This window comes from Pseudoliparis swirei, chromosome 3 (genome assembly GCF_029220125.1).
Source record: "Pseudoliparis swirei isolate HS2019 ecotype Mariana Trench chromosome 3, NWPU_hadal_v1, whole genome shotgun sequence".
In the NCBI taxonomy this organism is placed as follows: domain Eukaryota; kingdom Metazoa; phylum Chordata; class Actinopteri; order Perciformes; family Liparidae; genus Pseudoliparis; species Pseudoliparis swirei.
Window position 1 is genome coordinate 24127853 of NC_079390.1, and position 13853 is coordinate 24141705.

Consider the following 13853-nt stretch of genomic DNA (forward strand, 5'->3'; position numbering starts at 1 on the left):
CACACACACAACCACACACACACACACACACACACACACGGCGCCCCGCTGCCCGGTGTTGCTGCAGCTGCTGAAGGGGAACAGCAGGTCAGCCACAACAAGGACCTTTATCAGTGGCTCTGAGGCCTCGGCTCTGAACTTCATTTGGGAAATCAGGCCATAAAAACATAAAAACATAAAACTTTAAAACATTAAAACATTCAAACATTAAACTTAGAAGCATGGCGTCCATGGGCCTCCAGCCGGCGCCTCCTGGACGCGCCTGAAGGCATCGGGTCCGGGTTCAGAACAAGAACTCGTGTTTAAAGCACTAGACGGTCCTGAAGCCCCCGAGGTTCTTAAGGTTCTTAAGGTTCTTGAGGTTCTTAAGGTTCTTGAGGTTCTAAGGTTCTTGAGGTTCTTAAGGTTCTTGAGGTTCTAAGGTTCTTGAGGTTCTAAGGTTCTTGAGGTTCTTGAGGTTCTAAGGTTCTTGAGGTTCTTATGGTTCTTGAGGTTCTAAGGTTCTTACGGTTCTTGAGGTTCTTAAGGTTCTAAGGTTCTTGAGGTTCTAAAGGTTCTAAGGTTCTTGAGGTTCTTGAGGTGCTAAGGTTCTTGAGGTTCTTGAGGTTCTAAGGTTAGATAGATAGATAGATATATACTTTATTAATCCCCAAGGGGAAATTTGTCGTCACAGTAGCAGCACCAATAAACTAAACACACAAGAATAAAAAATAAAATATAAAAAACAGGGATGAAAGATATAGGAGTATACAAAGTAAAATATAAAATAAAATATGTATGTATATGTATAACATATATGCATACACAATACACAGTACTAATGACAAATTAAATTAAATATAAAAATATTAAATATAGATAGTGTGCAAAAAGCAAAGTGTGTGTATGTGTGTAGTGTAAATGAAATGTGTGAGTATGTGTGTAGTGTAAATAAATGAAATGTGTGTAGTTATTGCACTATGATCTGGCAAGAGGTGATCTGTTGTAGAGCCTCATAGCCGTCGGCAGGAATGTTCTCCTGTATCTGTCCTTGTGGCAGCGGAGCGTGAGGAGACGTCTGGAGAAAGTCCTCCTCTGTCCCTGCAGGAGGTGGAGAGGGTGGTCCGGGTGGTCCAATATGGACAGCAGTTTCTTCAACGTCCTCCTCTCCACCACCTGTTCCAGGTGCTCCAGCCTTCCTCACCAGTTTGTTAGACGGCTGGTGTCACCGGCTCCGATGCTGCTCCCCCAGCAGACAATGGCAAAGTGCAGCACACTGGCCACGCCCACTGGGAGAATAACTCCAGCATCTTGCTGCACACGTTGAAAGATCGAAGCTTTCTCAGGAAAAAGAGTCGACTCATCCCCTTCTTGTACACAGCGTTGATGTTGGCCTTCCAGTTCAGTCGATGGAGACACCCAGGTACTGGTTCTCCTCCACCAGGTACTGGTCCTCCTCCACCAGGTACTGGTCCTCCTCCACCAGGTACTTGTACTCCTCCACCATGTCCACGTCCACTCCCAGGACACTCAGAGGGGGAGGAGCTGTCGCCTTCCTCCTGAAGTCCACCACCATCTCTCTGGTCTTGGCCACGTTCAGCCGAAGGTGGTTCTCATCGGCCCACTTTACAAAGTCGCTCACCACTGCCCTGTCCTCCTCCTCCCGTCCATCCCTAATACACCCGACCACTGCAGAATCATCAGAGTACTTCTGCAGATGGCATGACTCCGTGTTGTACTGGAAGTCACTGGTGTACAGGGTGAAGAGGAAGGGAGACAGAACAGTTCCCTGTGGGGCTCCAGCATCACTGACCACCGTTCAGCACACGGCCCATTCTGACAAACTGTGGCCTGTGAGGTCGTCAGTGATCCAGGAGATGGTGGACGCGTCCACACCGGCCACCCGCAGCTTCTCACTCAGCAGCAGTGGCTGGATGGTGTTAAATGCACTGGAGAAGTCAAAGAAAGTGACTCTCACAGAGACACCGGTTCCATCCAGGTGCGACTGAGCTCGCTGCAGCAGGTAGATGATGGCGTCGTCCACTCCCACATGAGGCTGGGAAGCAGATTGCAGAGGGTCCAGCGATGATTTCACCTGCGGCCGGAGGTGGGCCAAGACCAGCCTCCAGCACCTTCATCACATGGGAGGTGAGGGCGACCGGTCGGTAGTCGTTGAGGCCAGATGGTGCTGACTTCTTTGGGACAGGGACCAGGCACGACGTCTTCCACAGGGACTTCCCCCAGCCTCAGGCTGAGGGTGAAGAGGCGCTGCAGGACACCAGACAGCTGGGTGGCGCAGGTCTTTAGGACCCTGGGGCTGATGCCATCAGGACCTTCAGCTCTGCGCTGGTGTAGTTTCTCCAGCTGTCTTCTCACCTGGTCAGTCGTCACAGAAAGAGGGGGGAGGGTGGAGGAGCCCATTGATGTTGAGGGCTCGGTGGATGTGCAGCTCAGCAGTGGGGACAGAGGGGGAGGAGGTGTTTGGGAGGTGTGATGTGTGGAGGAGACAGGAGAGGGCTGTGAACTGAACCTGTTGAAGAAACAGTTGAGCTGGTTGGCCCTCTCCAGGAGCCCCTGGCTGTCTCCCTCCCACCTTGAAGCCAGTTATCTGCTTCATGCCAGACCACACCTCCCTTGTGTTGTTCAGCTGGAGTTTGGCCTCCAGCTTCCTCCTGTAGGAGTCCTTGCCTCCCTGAGCTTCACCTTAGGTTGCGCTGGGCTCTCCTCAGCTCCTCCCTGTCTCCAGACCTGAAAGCAGCTTTCTTCATGTTAAGAAGCGCCTTCAGGTCCCTGGTGATCCAGGGCTTGTTGTTGGGAAGCAGCACAGTCCGTGATGGGATGGTGGTGTGTTCACAGAACTTGATGTATTCCGTGATGCAGTCGGTCATCCTGTTGATGTCCTCCCCGTGCGGTCCACACAGCACATCCCAGTCCATTGACTCAAAGCAGTCCTGCAGAGCGTCGTCAGCCTCCAGAGACCACCTCCTCACAGTCCTGGTGGTCACAGCCTCTTCACCAGAGGAACAGACCTGGTGTCAGCCGGACCAGGTCATGATCAGACCTGCCGAGGGGGGGAAGGGCAGTGGCGCTGTATGCGTCCTTAGTATTAGCATACAGCAAGTCCAGAGCTGTATTGTTCCTTGTTGGGCAGTCTATATACTGATGGAAGGTTGGCAGAGCTTTATCCAGTGTGGTGTGGTTAAAGTCACCAGTGATAGTCATGAAGGCTCCAGGCTGATGATTCAGCAGAGCAGACACAGTGGAGTGGATGGTGTCCACAGCTTCCTCAGCGTCAGCTGATGGCGGCACGCACACGACAACCACAATGGCGGACGTGAACTCCCTCGGCAAATAAAAAGGTTGCATCCCCACGGCCAGCAGTTCAATGTTCCGGCTACAGAAGCGCTGCTTCACGCACACATGGTCCGGATGGCACCACCGTTCATTCACATAAACAGCGATCCCGCCCCCCCTCTTCTTACCGCTCAGTGTAGCGTCTCTGACCGCCCGAACAGTCCTGAAGCCGGGCAAAGGGTTAGGGTTAGTCCATGTGTGTGTGTGTGTGTGTGTGTCCATGTGTGTGTGTGTGTGTGTGTCCATGTGTGTGTGTCCATGTGTGTGTGTCCATGTGTGTGTCCATGTGTGTGTGTGTCCATGTGTGTGTCCATGTGTGTGTCCATGTGTGTGTGTCCATGTGTGTGTGTGTCCATGTGTGTGTCCATGTGTGTGTCCATGTGTGTGTCGGTGTGTGTGTGTGTGGGTGTGTGTCCATGTGTGTCCATGTGTGTGTGTCCATGTGTGTGTGTCCATGTGTGTCTGTGTGTCCATGTGTGTGTGTCCATGTGTGTGTGTGTCCATGTGTGTGTCCATGTGTGTCCATGTGTGTGTGTCCATGTGTGTGTGTGTCCATGTGTGTGTCCATGTGTGTGTGTGTGTGTCCATGTGTGTGTGTGTCCATGTGTGTGTGTGTGTGTCCATGTGTGTGTGTCCATGTGTGTGTGTCCATGTGTGTGTCCATGTGTGTGTGTGTGTCCATGTGTGTGTGTGTGTCCATGTGTGTGTCCATGTGTGTGTGTCCATGTGTGTGTGTCCATGTGTGTGTGTCCATGTGTGTGTCTGTCCATGTGTCCATGTGTGTGTGTGTGTGTATCCATGTGTGTCCGTGTGTCCATGTGTGTGTGTCCATGTGTGTGTCCATGTGTGTGTCCATGTGTGTGTCCATGTGTGTGTGTCCATGTGTGTGTGTGTCCATGTGTGTGTGTGTCCATGTGTGTGTCCATGTGTGTGTGTCCATGTGTGTGTACATGTGTGTCCATGTGTGTGTCCATGTGTGTGTGTGTCCATGTGTGTGTCCATGTGTGTGTGTGTCCATGTGTGTCCATGTGTGTGTCCATGTGTGTGTCCATGTGTGTCCATGTGTGTGTGTCCATGTGTGTGTCCATGTGTGTGTGTCCATGTGTGTGTGTGTCCATGTGTGTGTCCATGTGTGTGTGTGTCCATGTGTGTGTGTCCATGTGTGTGTCCATGTGTGTGTGTCCATGTGTGTGTCCATGTGTGTGTGTGTCCATGTGTGTGTCCATGTGTGTGTCCATGTGTGTGTCCATGTGTGTGTGTCCATGTGTGTGTCCATGTGTGTGTCCATGTGTGTGTGTCCATGTGTGTGTGTCCATGTGTGTGTGTGTGTCCATGTGTGTGTGTCCATGTGTGTGTCCATGTGTGTGTCCATGTGTGTGTGTCCATGTGTGTGTCCATGTGTGTGTGTCCATGTGTGTGTGTGTGTCCATGTGTGTGTCCATGTGTGTGTGTCCATGTGTGTGTCCATGTGTGTGTGTCCATGTGTGTGTGTCCATGTGTGTGTGTGTCCATGTGTGTGTCCATGTGTGTGTCCATGTGTGTGTATCCATGTGTGTGTCCATGTGTGTGTGTCCATGTGTGTGTCCATGTGTGTGTGTGTCCATGTGTGTGTCCATGTGTGTGTCCATGTGTGTGTGTGTCCATGTGTGTGTGTCCATGTGTGTGTGTCCATGTGTGTGTGTGTCCATGTGTGTGTGTGTCCATGTGTGTGTGTCCATGTGTGTGTGTCCATGTGTGTGTCCATGTGTGTGTCCATGTGTGTGTGTCCATGTGTGTGTGTCCATGTGTGTGTGTCCATGTGTGTGTCCATGTGTGTGTGTCCATGTGTGTGTCCATGTGTGTGTGTCCATGTGTGTGTGTCCATGTGTGTGTGTGTCCATGTGTGTGTCCATGTGTGTGTGTGTCCATGTGTGTGTGTGTCCATGTGTGTGTGTCCATGTGTGTGTCCATGTGTGTGTCCATGTGTGTGTGTCCATGTGTGTGTGTCCATGTGTGTGTGTCCATGTGTGTGTGTCCATGTGTGTGTGTCCATGTGTGTGTGTGTCCATGTGTGTGTGTCCATGTGTGTGTGTCCATGTGTGTGTGTCCATGTGTGTGTCCATGTGTGTGTCCATGTGTGTGTCCATGTGTGTGTGTCCATGTGTGTGTCCATGTGTGTGTCCATGTGTGTGTGTCCATGTGTGTGTCCATGTGTGTGTCCATGTGTGTGTGTCCATGTGTCCATGTGTGTGTGTCCATGTGTGTGTGTGTCCATGTGTGTGTGTGTGTCCATGTGTGTGTCCATGTGTGTGTGTCCATGTGTGTGTGTGTCCATGTGTGTGTCCATGTGTGTGTCCATGTGTGTGTGTCCATGTGTGTGTGTCCATGTGTGTGTGTGTCCATGTGTGTGTGTGTCCATGTGTGTGTCCATGTGTGTGTCCATGTGTGTGTGTGTCCATGTGTGTCCATGTGTGTGTCCATGTGTGTCCATGTGTGTCCATGTGTGTCCATGTGTGTGTCCATGTGTGTCCATGTGTGTGTCCATGTGTGTGTGTGTCCATGTGTGTGTATCCATGTGTGTGTCCATGTGTGTGTGTCCATGTGTGTGTCCATGTGTGTGTGTCCATGTGTGTGTGTGTCCATGTGTGTGTCCATGTGTGTCCATGTGTGTGTCCATGTGTGTGTCCATGTGTGTGTGTCCATGTGTGTCCATGTGTGTGTCCATGTGTGTGTCCATGTGTGTGTGTGTGTCCATGTGTGTCCATGTGTGTGTCCATGTGTGTCCATGTGTGTGTCCATGTGTGTCCATGTGTGTGTGTGTGTGTGTGTGTGTGTCTGTGTGTCCATGTGTGTGTCCATGTGTGTGTCCATGTGTGTGTGTGTCCATGTGTGTGTCCATGTGTGTGTGTGTGTCCATGTGTGTGTGTCCATGTGTGTGTCCATGTGTGTGTCCATGTGTGTGTCCATGTGTGTGTCCATGTGTGTCCATGTGTGTGTCCATGTGTGTGTCCATGTGTGTGTGTCCATGTGTGTGTCCATGTGTGTCCATGTGTGTGTCCATGTGTGTGTCCATGTGTGTGTCCATGTGTGTGTGTCCATGTGTGTGTGTCCATGTGTGTGTGTCCATGTGTGTGTCCATGTGTGTGTGTGTGTCCATGTGTGTGTCCATGTGTGTCCATGTGTGTGTCCATGTGTGTCCATGTGTGTGTCCATGTGTGTGTGTGTGTGTGTGTGTGTGTGTGTGTGTCCATGTGTGTGTCCATGTGTGTGTCCATGTGTGTGTCCATGTGTGTGTCCATGTGTGTGTCCATGTGTGTGTCCATGTGTGTGTCCATGTGTGTGTCCATGTGTGTGTCCATGTGTGTCCATGTGTGTGTCCATGTGTGTCCATGTGTGTGTCCATGTGTCCATGTGTGTGTCCATGTGTGTCCATGTGTGTGTGTGTGTGTCCTGTGTGTGTGTGTCCATGTGTGTCCGTGTGTGTGTGTCCATGTGTGTGTCCATGTGTGTGTCCATGTGTGTGTCCATGTGTGTGTGTCCATGTGTGTGTGTGTCCATGTGTGTGTGTCCATGTGTGTGTGTGTGTGTGTGTGTCCATGTGTGTGTGTGTGTGTCCATGTGTGTGTGTCCATGTGTGTGTGTGTGTCCATGTGTGTCCATGTGTGTGTCCATGTGTGTGTGTGTGTGTGTCCATGTGTGTGTGTGTGTGTATCCATGTGTGTCCGTGTGTCCATGTGTGTGTACATGCGTGTCCATGTGTGTGTGTGTGTCCATGTGTGTGTGTCCATGTGTGTGTCCATGTGTGTGTCCATGTGTGTGTGTCCATGTGTGTGTGTGTGTGTCCATGTGTGTGTCCATGTGTGTGTCCATGTGTGTGTGTCCATGTGTGTGTGTGTGTGTGTGTCCATGTGTGTGTGTCCATGTGTGTCCATGTGTGTCCATGTGTGTGTCCATGTGTGTGTCCATGTGTGTGTCCATGTGTGTGTCCATGTGTGTCCATGTGTGTCCATGTGTGTGTCCATGTGTGTGTGTCCATGTGTGTGTGTGTCCATGTGTGTGTGTCCATGTGTGTGTCCATGTGTGTGTGTCCATGTGTGTGTGTCCATGTGTGTGTGTCCATGTGTGTGTGTCCATGTGTGTGTGTCCATGTGTGTGTGTCCATGTGTGTGTCCATGTGTGTGTGTCCATGTGTGTGTGTCCATGTGTGTGTGTCCATGTGTGTGTCCATGTGTGTGTCCATGTGTGTGTCCATGTGTGTGTGTCCATGTGTGTGTCCATGTGTGTGTGTCCATGTGTGTGTCCATGTGTGTGTGTGTCCATGTGTGTGTGTCCATGTGTGTGTGTCCATGTGTGTGTCCATGTGTGTGTGTCCATGTGTGTGTCCATGTGTGTGTGTCCATGTGTGTGTGTCCATGTGTGTGTGTCCATGTGTGTGTGTCCATGTGTGTGTGTCCATGTGTGTGTCCATGTGTGTGTGTGTCCATGTGTGTGTGTCCATGTGTGTGTGTCCATGTGTGTGTGTCCATGTGTGTGTCCATGTGTGTGTGTGTCCATGTGTGTGTGTGTCCATGTGTGTGTGTCCATGTGTGTGTCCATGTGTGTGTGTGTCCATGTGTGTGTCCATGTGTGTGTCCATGTGTGTGTGTCCATGTGTGTGTCCATGTGTGTGTGTCCATGTGTGTGTGTCCATGTGTGTGTGTCCATGTGTGTGTGTCCATGTGTGTGTGTGTCCATGTGTGTGTGTCCATGTGTGTGTCCATGTGTGTGTCCATGTGTGTGTGTCCATGTGTGTGTGTCCATGTGTGTGTGTGTCCATGTGTGTGTCCATGTGTGTGTGTCCATGTGTGTGTGTCCATGTGTGTGTGTCCATGTGTGTGTCCATGTGTGTGTGTCCATGTGTGTGTCCATGTGTGTGTGTCCATGTGTGTGTCCATGTGTGTGTCCATGTGTGTGTGTCCATGTGTGTCAATGTGTGTGTGTCCATGTGTGTGTGTCCATGTGTGTCCATGTGTGTGTCCATGTGTGTGTCCATGTGTGTGTCCATGTGTGTGTGTCCATGTGTGTGTGTCCATGTGTGTGTGTCCATGTGTGTGTGTGTCCATGTGTGTGTGTCCATGTGTGTGTCCATGTGTGTGTCCATGTGTGTCCATGTGTGTCCATGTGTGTCCATGTGTGTGTCCATGTGTGTGTCCATGTGTGTGTCCATGTGTGTGTGTCCATGTGTGTGTCCATGTGTGTGTGTCCATGTGTGTGTGTCCATGTGTGTGTCCATGTCCATGTGTGTCCATGTGTGTGTGTCCATGTGTGTGTGTCCATGTGTGTGTGTCCATGTGTGTGTGTGTCCATGTGTGTGTGTGTGTCCATGTGTGTCCATGTGTGTGTGTCCATGTGTGTGTCCATGTGTGTGTGTCCATGTGTGTGTCCATGTGTGTGTGTCCATGTGTGTGTCCATGTGTGTGTGTCCATGTGTGTGTGTCCATGTGTGTGTGTCCATGTGTGTGTGTCCATGTGTGTCCATGTGTCCGTGTGTGTGTCCATGTGTGTGTCCATGTGTGTGTGTGTGTGTGTGTCCGTGTGTGTGTGTGTCCATGTGTGTGTCCATGTGTGTGTCCATGTGTGTGTCCATGTGTGTCCATGTGTGTGTGTCCATGTGTGTGTGTCCATGTGTGTGTGTGTGTGTCCATGTGTGTGTGTGTGTGTGTGTGTGTCCATGTGTGTCCATGTGTGTGTGTCCATGTGTGTGTCCATGTGTGTGTCCATGTGTGTGTGTCCATGTGTGTGTCCATGTGTGTGTGTCCATGTGTGTGTGTCCATGTGTGTCCATGTGTGTGTGTCCATGTGTGTGTCCATGTGTGTGTGTCCATGTGTGTGTGTCCATGTGTGTGTGTCCATGTGTGTCCATGTGTGTGTGTCCATGTGTGTGTGTGTGTCCATGTGTGTCCATGTGTGTGTGTGTCCATGTGTGTGTGTGTGTGTCCATGTGTGTGTCCATGTGTGTGTGTGTCCATGTGTGTGTGTCCATGTGTGTGTGTCCATGTGTGTGTGTCCATGTGTGTCCATGTGTGTGTGTCCATGTGTGTGTGTCCATGTGTGTGTCCATGTGTGTGTGTCCATGTGTGTGTCCATGTGTGTGTGTCCATGTGTGTGTCCATGTGTGTGTGTCCATGTGTGTGTGTGTCCATGTGTGTGTGTCCATGTGTGTGTGTCCATGTGTGTGTGTCCATGTGTGTGTGTGTCCATGTGTGTGTGTGTCCATGTGTGTGTGTCCATGTGTGTGTGTGTCCATGTGTGTGTGTCCATGTGTGTGTCCATGTGTGTGTCCATGTGTGTGTCCATGTGTGTGTGTCCATGTGTGTGTGTCCATGTGTCCATGTGTGTGTGTCCATGTGTGTGTCCATGTGTGTGTCCATGTGTCCATGTGTGTGTGTCCATGTGTGTGTCCATGTGTGTGTGTGTCCATGTGTGTGTGTCCATGTGTGTGTCCATGTGTCCATGTGTGTGTGTCCATGTGTGTGTGTGTCCATGTGTGTGTCCATGTGTGTGTGTCCATGTGTGTGTCCATGTGTGTGTGTCCATGTGTGTGTGTGTCCATGTGTGTGTCCATGTGTGTGTGTGTCCATGTGTGTGTGTCCATGTGTGTGTGTCCATGTGTGTGTGTGTGTCCATGTGTGTGTGTCCATGTGTGTGTGTCCATGTGTGTGTGTGTCCATGTGTGTGTGTCCATGTGTGTGTGTCCATGTGTGTGTGTGTGTGTGTGTGTGTGTGTTAAGCCGAGGCAAAGCAGGAGGAAGTCAGCCGGTGTGTCTGGCCTGGTTTGAGCCTCGCGGGCCTCCGTATCACACCACCCTGCCCTCGCTCGCCCCTCCCTCCCTCCCCCCCCCTGTGCTCTTCTCCTCACACTCTCTCACACACACACACACACACACACTCAGATGTAAATGCCCCGGTGCTGGGCGGTTGGTCTCGATGGATTTGACTGTCAAATGGAGGAGAAAGAGGAAGAGGAGCGTCTGGCCGTGTGATCCACATGGAACACGCTGCGGCCGCCGCGTCCTGGTGAGATGAGTTTTTATGTAAAAGTTGCAAAATGAGAACTATAAGAGACCTGGTCCAGCTAGAGTCCTGGTCCAGCCAGAGTCCTGGTCCAGCTAGAGTCCTGGTCCAGCTAGAGACCTGGTCCAGCCAGAGTCCTGGTCCAGCTAGAGTCCTGGTCCAGCACTTTAGTTGAGCCATTACCGCACGGTGTGAAGAAGAAGAAGAAGAAGAAGAAGAAGAAGAACCAGGACTAAAGAGACTAAAGAGACTATATGTGATCTAAAGTGTCTATATGTGATCCTAAAGAGACTAAAGTGTCTATATGTGATCTAAAGTGTCTATATGTGATCTTAAAGAGACTCAAGTGTCTATATGTGATCTAAAGTGTCTATATGTGATCTTAAAGAGACTCAAGTGTCTATATGTGATCCTAAAGAGACTCAAGTGTCTATATGTGATCTAAAGTGTCTATATGTGATCTTAAAGAGACTCAAGTGTTTATATGTGATCTAAAGTGTCTATATGTGATCTTAAAGAGACTCAAGTGTCTATATGTGATCCTAAAGAGACTCAAGTGTCTATATGTGATCTAAAGTGTCTATATGTGATCTTAAAGAGACTCAAGTGTCTATATGTGATCCTAAAGAGACTAAAGTGTCTATATGTGATCCTAAAGAGACTAAAGTGTCTATATGTGATCTAAAGTGTCTATATGTGATCCTAAAGAGACTCAAGTGTCTATATGTGATCTAAAGTGTCTATATGTGATCTTAAAGAGACTCAAGTGTCTATATGTGATCTAAGAACATCATAATAATAACAGATAATCAACACGCTCCTTCCTCTCTCTTTCTGTAACATTGCTCATGGGCTCACGGGTGATTTTAGGGCGCTGGGTTTTACTCATTGAGGGGCGAGTTAGCTCCGCCCACCACGCGTACAGTTTCCGAAGTTTAAATTCTCTTCAAGATGGCCGTCACTATTCCAACTAGCTAACGATAAGCACCAGCGCTGACCGCTAGCTAGCCGTTAGCATGCTGCTATGCTGTACTAGCATGCTGCTATGCTACCTAGCATGCTGCTATGCTGTCCTAGCATGCTGCCATGCTCCCTTGCATGCTGCCATGCTGTGCTAGCATGCTGCTATGCTCCCTAGCATGCTGCTATGCTGTCCTAGCATGCTGCTACGCTGTCCTAGCATGCTGCTATGCTCCCTAGCATGCTGCTATGCTCCCTAGCATGCTGCTATGCTGTCCTAGCATGCTGCTATGCTGTACGCTGCCCATAGGGAGGCATTCATTACACAATATGTAGGCTGGATGTTGGAGCCTGAATGCATCAACCAACCCCACGAGGTATTTAAAATATTAATACACACATACTTTTTAAATCACGACTTTCTGATAGAAGAATAAAAAAATGCAGGAATACACACGGCGGTATTCGTCTCACACACCTGTCACACCTGTCATGTCACAACTTTTATTACACAACATTTATTCTGCCAAATCATGAAGTGCTTCTTTAATTTCAACCTTCACACAATCCCTCTGACTTCCTCCATTGTATGTATGTATATGTGTATATATATATATATATATATATATATATATCACTGATTCTTGAGATAAGGGACAATTCATGTCCTCCACTGAAATGCAAAGCTTGGCTTAAGAATTACATATATAAATTAATTGAAATAGACTTTAAAAGCTCAACATGAATGACTTAACTACCCCAATGTACTTAGTTTTGTCTATATTTATATATTTTCATAGCAATTTGACCAAGTAAAAGCATTGCCCTAGAAAGTACATGCAAATTAACATGTCCTCTGCAAGAGGTCACAGGTTCTACTTGCAAAGAAAAGTCATTAAAAATGTAATAAATACATAAATATCAATATGAAATGAATTGCATGGCTTTATAGAATGTAACCGAATACATAAAGCAAAATACCCATCAAATTATACATTAAAAATTGCCGCTCAAAGTAGTGTCCTCAGTTCATGTCAACTCCGTCAGAATTTTTACAAATTAAAAAAATCTGGCATATTATGGTGTGAACTTTAACCCTGAGGACCCCTTGTGCATGCTCCTTCTCTTGATGGATGCAGCAGTACAGCACATGGGCTCGGAAGTTTAACATTTATATATATTTTTAGCAAACTAAGTTGATATAACTGTCGTCACAGGTTTTGTATGTGAACTTTGTCATCCAAGAATGATTATTTTAAATAAGAATTTTGAAATAAATGGAGGTGTTTTTGGTGAGTTTATGTTGGCAGCTAGCAACTGGGAACAATCTAAATGGCTCCAGTGTACGGGATACGATTCAGACAATACAAACTTTAATTTCGTCAACTCCGTCAGGCGTCAACTCCGTCAGAATGGCTGTCTGACTGTTGGGGTCAAGCTGACGGAGTTGACAAATTCTCCAAAACCTCATTATTGGATTCATAATAAACACAGATTGTGTTTATGATGTAATATTGGCATAATACTTATACGAAACTGACTGACTGGCAAAAAATACATGATCAACACAAATGTTAATTTATATTTATTGCTTTTAGGCAAGAAGTAGACACCCCTCCAGATAGTCCACCAGAGCAAGTATGGAGGAGCCAACTTCCAGTAGACGTGCTCAACCGAACCAGGATGGGTTTAGTTTAAAGTTAACCTTTTACTTTATTTATAGAATAGAGTTGGTGGTGTATTGAGTTATTCTTGGTCATTAAAGATCTTTACCTTTCACCGTCCCCATTTTATTGGCCTGTTTGTTATGCGTGCAATTTCTCTAGATTGATGGTCTCGTAACACACAGAGGATTCTGGATCCTGCATCGTTCATTGACTTTGCTAATAAGTTTTAAGTTTGTCCTTAAACAGTTAAATGCACTTATAGTCCAAGCATAGAGGGGCTGAAGACACATGAATGTCTCATGTGAGCTTTACGGCCTTGTTAACCTGGTTTGCTGTGATTTTACATCAGTCCGTCAACACCGTCAGTTTTGTCCCACCTAAGATGTGGGTTTTTCTCTTTAAAAAAAAAGAAGCCTTTTACTTCCGTTTATTTTATAGAGTTAATTCACTAAAACATTGCATGGACTACATGCAGTGGTGTCTTAACTGCATATAACCACGGATTAAATATGTACAATTTTAAAAATAAATAACCAAATTAAGTTTTTTTCCAACAGCGTTTTTCCTCAACTGTGTGAAATTTAAAAAAAGGGAATACAATGTTTTTTTTAATCACTTAACTAGGAGTAGGCACACTATTATTAGATATTGAAATATAATTAAAAGTGTCACTGAATCATTTAAATTAAAATTAAATGATTTCTAATGCATCTGACGGAGTTGACAAATGTCAACAAACAAATTGGATAAATGTCATTTTTTATAAAAAGTGATTTAATAAAAAACGTGTTCCTTTAAAGGGTTTGTTAGGTCAGACCTGTGTTTATGAGAAAATCTATTCCAAATGAATGTGCTGCCCAT

The 13853-nt window shown here is 47.6% G+C and overlaps 2 protein-coding genes across 2 annotated transcripts in view; one reads left to right on the plus strand and one right to left on the minus strand.

Moving 5' to 3' along the window:
• The window catches only part of irf1b (interferon regulatory factor 1b), a 67143-nt gene that overhangs the window by 21679 nt on the left and 31611 nt on the right, over positions 1–13853 (plus strand). The window lies entirely within an intron of this gene.
• acsl6 (acyl-CoA synthetase long chain family member 6) overlaps positions 1–13853 on the minus strand; it is a 33708-nt gene that overhangs the window by 18069 nt on the left and 1786 nt on the right. The gene's annotated exons all lie outside the window — the stretch shown is intronic.